Source organism: Mastomys coucha, unplaced genomic scaffold, assembly GCF_008632895.1.
Source record: "Mastomys coucha isolate ucsf_1 unplaced genomic scaffold, UCSF_Mcou_1 pScaffold21, whole genome shotgun sequence".
Classification (NCBI taxonomy): domain Eukaryota; kingdom Metazoa; phylum Chordata; class Mammalia; order Rodentia; family Muridae; genus Mastomys; species Mastomys coucha.
In genome coordinates this window covers 165,415,362-165,426,310 of record NW_022196904.1, presented here as the reverse complement: position 1 = coordinate 165,426,310, position 10,949 = coordinate 165,415,362, and positions in this window count along the sequence as shown.

Here is a 10,949-nt window from a genome sequence, read left to right as displayed (position 1 = left end):
CCACAAAACACAGCTGGATGGCGAGCATTTCCACAATTACCTAGGAGTCACTTAAAAAGTTAAGGATTAGAACAAAATAGAAAGTCAAAGACGAAGGAGGAGGAAGGAGAAGAAGACGAGAAAGAAGAATAGGAATCGGGCCATTTGTTAAAGAATTTTTATTTCTTCAAGTTTACTTAGTATCCTCATTAAACCTCAGCTTAATCTTTGAAATCTTGGGCTTTGGATGTTGCTTTGAGACTAAGAGCCTATGTGGCAACATTTGACGAGGAACTCCAGAGGAGACTACAGTCTACTTTCTAAGTAACAGAGACTAATCTGCAATCAACAACCAGGATTAAACAAAAGAACATATCATTCTATCTTGTCTCAGGTATAAAAGAATAATTTATGGGGTCCTGGTAGCAGGATAAAGTGGTTTAACTCTCCCCTTGCTCCTAATCCCAAATATCAGATGAGATCTCACATACATCATTACCTCTTACTCTGGCAAACCAGAGTCACACTCATGCAGGACATGTGCCAGGCAAGGAACTCATTCACAAGATCAAGAGGCTACAAAATGGAAGCCACCTGTCTTCTGTGGCATGGGACATTTTAATCAATGTTTGCACAAGTGCCATCATGCAAGCTATAGGACAGGACAGTGCTTCTAAAAGTTTTCCAAGAAAGGTGAACTAGTTTAATCTTGCATTTGCACACACATTTTAATACACACCTGCGGAACTATGGGCAGGTTATCAAACCCCCATTTCACAAGTGGGGCTAAAATGCATTAAAGTGAAAACAGGGAGTTCTCCTAGTTGAGAACTGGAGTGGAAGCACCAAATTTGTTCTTTGGGACTCAGGGTATGATGTTCTTAGAAACCCTAGCTTTGCTAATGACTAAATATATACAGGCTACTTAGAGTGTCAAATCTTCAGTTTCCTCAACTACAAAATGGAGAAAATAATGCTTTGCTTACAGGTTGTTATGAGTACTAATCAAGCAAGTGAAGTCCTTTATACTGTTCCATCATATAGCAAAAGCTCATTAGACATACTTTTTGCCATTATGATATTTATATGGTCAGTAGTTCTAAAATGCATACCTCCTGAGTTAATAATAAAAGAGTCAACTTTTTCCTAGGCTCTCACATTAAAGAGATAAATGAAACATGATACCTACTTTGAAAATGTTTGAAGTCTTGTGGTGAGAAGAAAGATGTCAGGTGGATAAAACTTCATGTCAAATGTGCACTAGCTGAGGCTACATAGGAAGCTTCCTCTCTGACAGCTGTATTTCACATTGCAGAAGGTTCTATGCAAGCTCGTGGGGAAAAAGATATCAGTGGTGTTTCTCAGCTTTGAATCCTAGGATCTACAAGACCAGCCTTCCAAGGAAGACACAGCCATTTATACAATGGTGGTACCTATGGTTATGGGGGTAATCAACTGCTCTCTGATTCAATTTGACTTCTGCATAAGCAGAAACTGCTCTTAACTGATGAACCGTCTCTCTAGCCCTGAGAAATGGTACGCTTTAAAATATTATTTCTTTAAGTTTATATAGTATCAGGTTTAGTAACTGGCTCACAAAATTCCTGAACACTGTAGAGTTGGTTCTCAGAATACAAAATGAGATGGCTCTAGTACACAACTATAGTAAGCTTACATTTCCCCAGGGTATCACTGGTACAAGGAAAAAGGTTCTCTAGATTGTGTCTATATGCTATATTTCTTTTGCTAGTGAATGAGTAAGGCTCCACAGGGCATGAGGAAATAAACACAAAAAATAACAAATGGAGCCTTGAAGAAAAAATAGGAGTCAGGTTGATTCATTATTATGAATATTTATTGAGAACCCAGGGGCATTGGATCACAGATAGATAGATACATGGAGGTGATAAAGACTCAAGCCTCATTCATGGGGTTCATAGCAAAGGGAGGAAGTTCATTCATTCAATCAACTCCTCTTCATTTCTTGCTCTTTGTGATGGTTAGTGTTAATGACCTGAGAGATGAGACTCTGGGTGAACCTGTGGGAAATTACCTTGAATACATAAATTAGGGTGGGAAGACTCACTAAAGGTGACACCATTCCCTATTTGGGATCAAATTGTACAAAGGGCCAAAGGGAAGTGAGCAGCAGCATTTATTTATCACTTTCAGCTTCCTTGATTGTAGAGCAGATGTGACCAGCTGCTTTTGCACCTTGACTTCTCTGTCATGATGGACTCAACACTTGAACTGTGAACTGGAATATAAACTCTTTCTTCTTTAATTTACTTTTTCTCATAGTGTTTCTTCACAGCAACAAAACAGTACCTAAGGCATCCAACCATAATCCCCATGCCATGGATTTGATAATAAATGCCGTATATAACTATAATGCAAAGCATTAAATACTACAACAGAAATATGTAAAAATGTGTTGGAAGAGTTAGAAAGCTTTCACAGAACATTTTAGATTTTACATTTCTCATATACATATCACACTCTGCCTGCAAAGTAGCCTTCTCTTTGCCTCTGGAATGGTGTCTGCTTTCTTGCCTTTTCACTGCTCATTTGGTTTGGTTCTTCCAATTCCAGACCCCTCCCTGATATGCCTTTCAAATTTGATCTTTCAACTTCTATTACTGACCTCGTGGCCACTGTTTTATGTGCTCCCTCTGGGCTCCTACAGCAATTGTATGATTATAAAATTCTCTTGCAAATATTAAAAATGATTGCCAGTGTGTATCAGTGTAAGGTGAGCCAAGCATGCTACAACCAAGGTGAGCTATGCTATAACCAAGGCTGAAAAGCAAGCCGGTCATCTTCAGAATTGTAGGGATTTAGATTGTAGGATTGTGAAAAAGGAGACTTGTAGATTTATTGAAAGTTCATGAACTCTTTCAATTTTAATGAATATTAATCTCTGATAGAAGATGGACAAAATGTCAAGATACATTTTACCAAAGGATCTGAGGGCAAAGAAAGGTATGTGATATTCACTAAATAAATACCTTAGTCTCTTATGGACCTATCTTTGAATCCATGTCCTGCTGTTTCTTAGCTGTACATGTTTTAACCTTGTTGAGATTCCCTTACCTAGAAGTGGAGGATAATATATCCACTTCATGTGAGGATCATAAGGCCTATCAGTTCATGAGATGATGGACTGGTATTTCTCATTTTTATGTCCTTTGTGCCTGGCACTGTTAGCTTGCAATATGCTTTTATTAAATAAAGGATATACTTGGTTGTGACTATGAAATCATGGAGAAATGTCACCACTTCCCATCACAGTGGAAGACACACAGACAATTTCTCCATTCGAATGACCAAAATAACAACTTGCACTTGAAATGATGAGGAAAGTAAATGAAGCCAACATTAAAAGAAGAAGTGAAATTAAGCTCTTGGTATATTTGTTAAGATGATCTAATTCCTTCTGGTGGCCACTCATTTCAGATCTGTCTAAAATATTTCCTAAAGCCTTAGCAGTGTACTTAAGTTTCTCATTCAGTGGGGTACTTTTCCGTTTCAAGTTGCAGACAAAATTCCCAAGTCACCGGGAAATTTGAATTTGTTGTGGTTAGAAACTGAAGGCTGGTGTAGGTGTAGATTTTAGGACACAGCACTCCCCTCTCTGTTTATATTTCTAGTATTTCTTTACATATTAGAAACAGACTGGCAACAGAAACAGCCATTGTAAAGAAGGAGGCCAGTTGTATATTCATTCTTAGAATCACCCTGGGCATAGAGTTGATGATTCAGGGCTACAGTTAAGTAACTATCTATGTCTACATGCGAGTACCTATGCAGATGTCACTTGTCATGGCAGAGGGACTATGAAGATCTGATTAAATTAGTCATTAAAAGGAGTACAGTAAAATGGCCAGGCAGGCCAAGTATCATCACAAGGTCTTTGAAAAGGGGAAAGATCCTGATGTGGTAGCACATGCTTGTCAATCCAACACTCAGCAAGGTGAGGCAGGGGGATCATGAGTTCAAGGCATAGTTGATCTATACAAGGCTCCAAAGTATAAATTTTGAAAAGAGCTGGGGGCATAGCTCAGTAGCAGAGTGCTTTTCTAGAGACCCAATGCCACAGGTACACACGTGAGTGGCAGGACATGACAAGATGGAAGAGTGGGAAGGATGGAAGCAGAGGCTAAAAGAAGTGATTCCTGGAGAAAAGAACAGAACCTGAGAAGCACAGGGAGCCTCCAGAAACCAGACACAAGTTGCTTCTTACATCTGCTAGGGAGGATGTCATCTTGCCTCTGCTTTAATTTTAGCCCCATGGGGACCCCTGTATCCTGTTTTGACTTCTAATATCCCAAACTGTAAGATGACAAACCTGTGCTGCTTTTAAGCCATGAAAGGTATAATTCTCTACTCAGTAGTACAATACTAACAAATACGTTGGAACTGGCTCCTCTCTAGTAAACCAAATGACTTGTAGCTACAAACATGCCAGGACCTTGAGTTTTAGCTTTGCATCTGAGCCTTAGCATAGGCTGTGTGTTTTAGGAGCATAGGTCTCACCACAACCCATCTAAAGCTCCCAGAACACAATAGTTGATTGTATCCATCTAATACCAATAGATGAATAGAGCATTCATTCCTACACCACCTATTCATTTACCACACGCACACACACACATACACACACACACACACATGCATGCACACTCACACACCCCTCTTGTTATTAACCAGTTTCCTTCCCTCCACACATCCTAATAATTAAACCCCACAATTCTTAGAGTCTTCTGATTATGCTAAACTGATTTTCCTGATTATTTCATACTCATTGATTTCTTGTATTATTGAACGAAGCAGTTGCATGAGGGTTGATATTTGATAATAAGATTTATGTGAGAAAAACAGAACACTCTGTCCATCTTTTAGTTTTCTCCCAAACATCATAAAAGGTGGTCATTCCCCCTTTTAAGAGACAGCAGGATCCCAGTGGTCCTAGCCAAAGTTGAGTAAAGAAACTTTGAAAGTCACACAGAGGAAGTACATCTTATAATAATTTTGCTATAGGCATCAGGAAAAGAGCATGGTCACTTGGTCTATTACATTTATGTTTACTTTGTTGGAAAGTAATACTAATTTAAGGTTCATCTGTCAGTAGTAAACTACCAGTATCATAATGCACACCTATATGTGCCAAGTTGAAGGAAATATTTAGTGACTTGTGACTGAATAAAGTACACAAAACATAACAACAAAAGATAGGGAGAGGGGGGAGAGAGAAGAGGGGAAGGGTGAGGGGCAAAAGGGAGGGAGAAAGAAGAGGGGGAGAGGGAGGGAGATGAATCTAAAGCAGCCCCAGCTGAGCAAACAGATAGAGAACACCTTTCCATATCAAGGAAGTGGTACTTGCAGAAACAAAACCAGTTAGTGAAACACTGCAGTTCATGTTACTGGTAATCCATGTTAAACATGAGATTACCAATAAACTGCAGGGAGATATCAATTCCAGTACAGTTGATTTAAACAACAGAGAACAATTAACTTTTGGTAGTACAAACTGCACAGAAGGGATGCAATATTCCAGACTGCCTTCCCTTGGCATGAAGCAATTTCAGGATCACATTGAGCATAGAGTCTACTGTTAGCTGGAGTTCATGGCTTATTCTGAGTTAAGAGTTATGTTGGAATCCAATGCTTGGAAGCCATATTTAATTTAATTAAGTATTTAATTCAGAGATTGGGTTGTCCCTGAAGCTACAGCAATTTATCAGGTTTTTATACTCAGTAAGTCCAGAGACAGCAGGATTCCAGTGGTCCTAGCCAAACCAAAACTAGGCAGCTCAAACTGCTGGTTAGAGAAATTAAGTCAAAAATTTATTTGTAAGCTCAATGATTTGTCTAGCTCTGATGTTTGGGAGAAAACTAAAAGATGAACCGAGTGTCCTGTTTTTCTAACATAAATCTAATTATCAAATATCAACCCTCATGCAACTGCTTTGTTCACATACCTGTGTGTAGGCATTCTGTGTGTGTGTGTGTGTGTGTGTGTGTGAGAGAGAGAGAGAGAGAGAGAGAGAGAGAGAGAGAGACAGAGACAGAGAGACAGAGAGACAGACAGAGAGAGACAGAGACAGAGAGAGAGACAGAGAGAGAGACAGAGAGAGAGACAGAGAGAGAGACAGAGTTTCTTCACTAATAAGTTGCTCATGCTCCCGTAAGTAACCTCCCACTAACTGACTCACTCAGTGGGTCACATATATTCAGTTGTACGATACATTTCTCAGAGATGTAAAAATAAAACTTATAATGCCATCAAGAAAAGAAAAGAAAAAGAAAAGAAAGGAACATATGAAAATAGGAGGGGTATTTGTTGGGAAGAGAGGATTTCATGGGGGGGAGGAGTGAGAGGAGAATTAGGAGTGAAACTGTCTAAAATTCGTAATATACATGTACAAAACTCGAAGAATAGAAAACTAAAAAGAAACCAGAAATAGAAAAACATGAATAATCATAAACTAATTTAATTGTACATTGATCACATTAATTTTCGATGTTTACATCAGTTATTTGTGAAAATTTAAACATCAGTCCGACCTGAGCAGTTTTGATAAAGAAGAGAATCTTTGTAGAAGAAAGAAATATAAAACATAGACAAGGAAGTCACATTTCATTAAAATCAAATATGACTGTATTGAAAATTCCACAACTGTGCCTTGAGGCTGCAGTGGTATTTAGTGACTGCTATATTGATTCTGATTATTTCATTCCCAGGAAAGCCTCACTTATTTATTTGCTTAGCAAGTGGCAATTCCTAATTGTTCAGGACTTTGTGTTGTTTATGATATGGAAAAACTGATATTCAATAAATGCCCCCTCCCCACATGCATGCACACACACAGGCACTCACCAGAACAGGCTTCAACTACATACTATAAAATGACATCTCTCTCAAAGAGTCCTGAGCAAAAAAGCAATACAGAAAAGAATTGATGACTCATTTCATAAAAATTTCAAAAACCAGGCAAAATCAGCATACATTGTACGTTAGTCAGAATTCTATTGCTATGAAAAGACACCATGACCAAGGCAAGCATTCAGTTGGGAATTGCTTACATTTTCAGACGTTTGTTTAGTCCATTGGTGTGGTGGGAAGTATGGGGTATGTAGGCAGACATGTGCTGTGACAAGTAGCTGGATATGCAGACAACAGGAAGAGAGAGATAACATCGGTTCTGGCATGGGCTTTTGAAACCTCAAAGCCCACTCCCGGTGACACATTCCCTTCATAAAGACCACACCTATTAATGCTTTTAAATAGTACCACTCTCTGTGCATTCAAATACATGAGCCTCTGAGGGTCATTCTTATTCAAACCACCACACCACAAGCCTAGAGAACAGTACCCATGAAGGAGAGAGTAGCTGGAGATATCAGGATGTTAGTCATGCTGGGTATGTCAGTCTGATTGATCATTACATGGGTACTTTCCTCTTGGAAGTTTATGATCTTGATTATGATTCTTTTTAGTTGTATGAATATAGTGTTTTGATGAAAAGAAGTATGAAAAACCAAGGTTGATTCTGAGAACCATTTTCGCAGAATGTGGGGGAACATTTGGCTTTGGCTATCTATGCATTGCAGTATTGTCCTTTTTTTGTGCCTTTGTCACACTCATTGGAATTCATAAGACTGTGTGTGTGGTAGTTGACTATTTTCTGTTTGTCCTTCTAAATCTCTGCTCCCTCTTCTGGTGTAATCTGTGCCCTAGGAAGCTTGCTTGGATTGTCTTCAAGATGATGGCAAGCTTCCCAAGAGGTTGAACAATTCAACTGAAGGTGAATTGGCCTTTGTGCCTGACCTTGGAAGTCAAGAAGACTTATGGATGTCACAATCTCAGAGTCTGAGGCTCCAAGGCTGGCCCATGTTCTAGGGAATTTGTCTGTTTCTTCAGGACCAGCTCCACAGTAGGCACTAGGTAAGTCATTATAGCCCATTGCATGGTAAGTGTCTAAACTTAAGCTCCCTAAAAGACCATTTGTTGGGGAATCATTAATGATGCATTTCTAGAATTATAGAGCTCAGGTCATGTGATAGATGCTGCTATTCTTGATGAGTAAGAAAAGCCACACTTCATGGCTAGTCATTAGCAGTGCCAGGAACTCATGTAACCATTGACCATATCCCCTCAGATTTGTACCAGAAATGTTCTCTATTAAATTTCCACTTTTTAAGGGGACACAAAGTTACAGTTTAATAGGGTAATTACAAAATTGCAATTTTACATATTCACAAATGTGTAATATCCATGATAAAGGTGTGAGTATGTCCTTGTGTTTAAGATCAAATGAGGAAATTGATATGATTAATAAATTAAACTTGGGAATGTGCAATGTAAGTTCATGGGAGAAAATGGGAGCTCACCAGCAAGCTTTACAAAGCAACGTTGTCAAATAAAGGTATTTAATAATTCTCATATTAGAAATGTGTAAGAATTAGTCATTTTCTTCTTGAGACAATATTTTATGTTGCAATCTAGCCTTAAGCGACTCTATGCATGGTCTGGTGAGATGGCACAGTACCTAAAGGCACCTGAAGCAAAGCCTGACAACCTGAGCTTGTTCCTCTGGATCCACTTAGTAGCAGGAGAAACTGACTTCTTCATATTCTCCTTTGTGATGTGAGTGCTTGCGCACATGTACGCGCGCACACACAAACACACACACAAAATAGAACTCTCATGTACTGCAGGATGAACTTGAACTTTTGATTCTCCTGCCTCTGCCTCCCTGCATGCTAGGCAAACATTCTCCTAAACAAACTATATCATCAGCTTCTACATAAAGACTATTTTGAAATAACTATACTAATTTTAATCTCTAAACTCTGCTCTCAACTTCAACCTACATATTTGCTCACTTGTATAAATCTAACATAGTCAAAGATTTGCCCAAAAATCTAATCAGAGCTAGGCAGTGGTGGCACATGCGTTTAATATTAGTACTTGGGAGGCAGAGGGAGGCGGATTTCTGAGTTCGAGGCCAGCCAGGTCTACAGAGTGAGTTCCAGGACAGCCAGGGCTATACAGAGAAACCCTGTCTCAGAAAAACCCATAATAATAATAATAATAATAATAATAATAATAATAATAATAATAATAATAAATCTAATCAGTAGTATATAGCTGTAGAATGTTAACATTAAAGCAACTTAATAGCTCCCAGGAAAAACCCAGCTTTCTTTGTCTCCTTGCCATGTCCCAATGAACTGATATGGAAATTTTAATATGAACATGGTAGAGTATGATGACACACACCTGTATCCCCAGCTTTTAGGAAGCAGAAAGACTGGGAGTTCAAGGACAGCTTGGGCTATGTAAAACCCCTGTACGAGAAAAGTATGCTCAGTACTTTTGTGTGCACATTGTAACAAATTCTTACAAATGAAGTGGCTTCAAACAACCCAGTGTATTATTTCACAGGTCTGTGGTGTGACACAGTTTCACTAGACTGAGCAGTGTACTGGCAAGACACCTGCATTCTTCTTGGAGATTCTATGGAAAGATCCATTTTCATGCACTTATGGGTAAGGGGCAGTTGAGCTCTTTTGTGTTTTGGACTGAGATCTGCCTCTGTCTTTCTGGTTATCATTTGGTTTCCCAGCTTGGAGAGCTTCCCAGCTTCTAGAGATCAGCTAAGGTCCTTGAATCACGCGTCTCTTCTTGGGTCTTGAACTTCCACTACAAGGCTGGTAAACTGAAGCCCTTTGACACTTCTTCCGCTCACTTTCCCAGATAGGTTGCTTTTCTGCAATGTTCCATTTCTAAGATGTGCGGTAGGATGCCAGTCATCCGCATCAGGAGAGAAATGTGTCTCTGATGGCTGTCACAGTGTGCGCCTGTATTTAGTCTTGATTTGCCTGGTGTCAAATCACATTCTAAGGCCGGCCAATCGCGAAAGCTCCTGCGATAGCACCTCCCACTGCTTCCTTTGAAGTGACTCTTCCCTGTTTTCTTGTTAATAGTCTTTTCTTTGTACTTTGCCTTTGTCCGGATGTTAGCATTTCCTTCTGCTCCTGTGCAGCTCTTTCCAAGCCAGAGCTCACTTCGGTTTCTTTCAGTAACTTCAGCTGACTCATTTTCCTTTTCCTCTTCCCCAGACATTTGGCTTCCTTTGCCTTCCACGCCCCATTGTTCATTATTCTGAACCAGTGTTTTTAAATGTGAAAGTAGATTCCTTTGGGAACCGTTAAAGTTAAAAATTATTTTCTTAGAGACATAACTTTATTTTTAAGCCTGGAAAATTTTAAATTGTGTGTTTACGTGAATGTATGTAATTAACAGTGGGATTACTGTCCCACTGAAGTCAACTCGAGTGATGCTGAGGGATGGGCCTTCTCTAACTTGAAGACAATAGCACTGGTCCTGACACATAGCAAAAAGAGCCCAACAAATGGATAAAATTCATGAACTTTTTGTCATATTTAGGGAAATGTATATGGTACCTTAGTTTTTAAAAAAATGGAAAAAAGAAGAGTAAAGTCTTTGAAATGAGCTCATCAAGTTTAAATTCCTGTCATGCTTAAATCACCAGATTTTATTATTTGTTTTTTCTTTTTGTTTTTTTGAATGCCTAGATTTGGATTCTGGCAGGTCCTTTCTAAATATTCATCCCTTCCAGGCTCAGCTCAGCTGTTGCCTGTATACTTCATCATCATCCTAACCTGGAGCTCACTCTGTAGACCAGGCTGGCCTTGAACTCAGAAATCAGCCTGCCTCTGCCTCCCAAGTGCTGGGATTAAAGGTGTGAGCCACCACTGCCTGGCATCTCTTTCCTTCCTTGAAATGCCTTCTGCTTTGTACTGCTTCTGTGGTTGCCACCAACACATTCTTTTTTTCTTTTTTATTAGATGTTTTCTTTATTTACAATATCTCCTTTCCCAGAATCCCCTCCAAAAAAAACCTAAAACAAACCCCTGTTCCCTCTCCCCTCCTCCTGCTC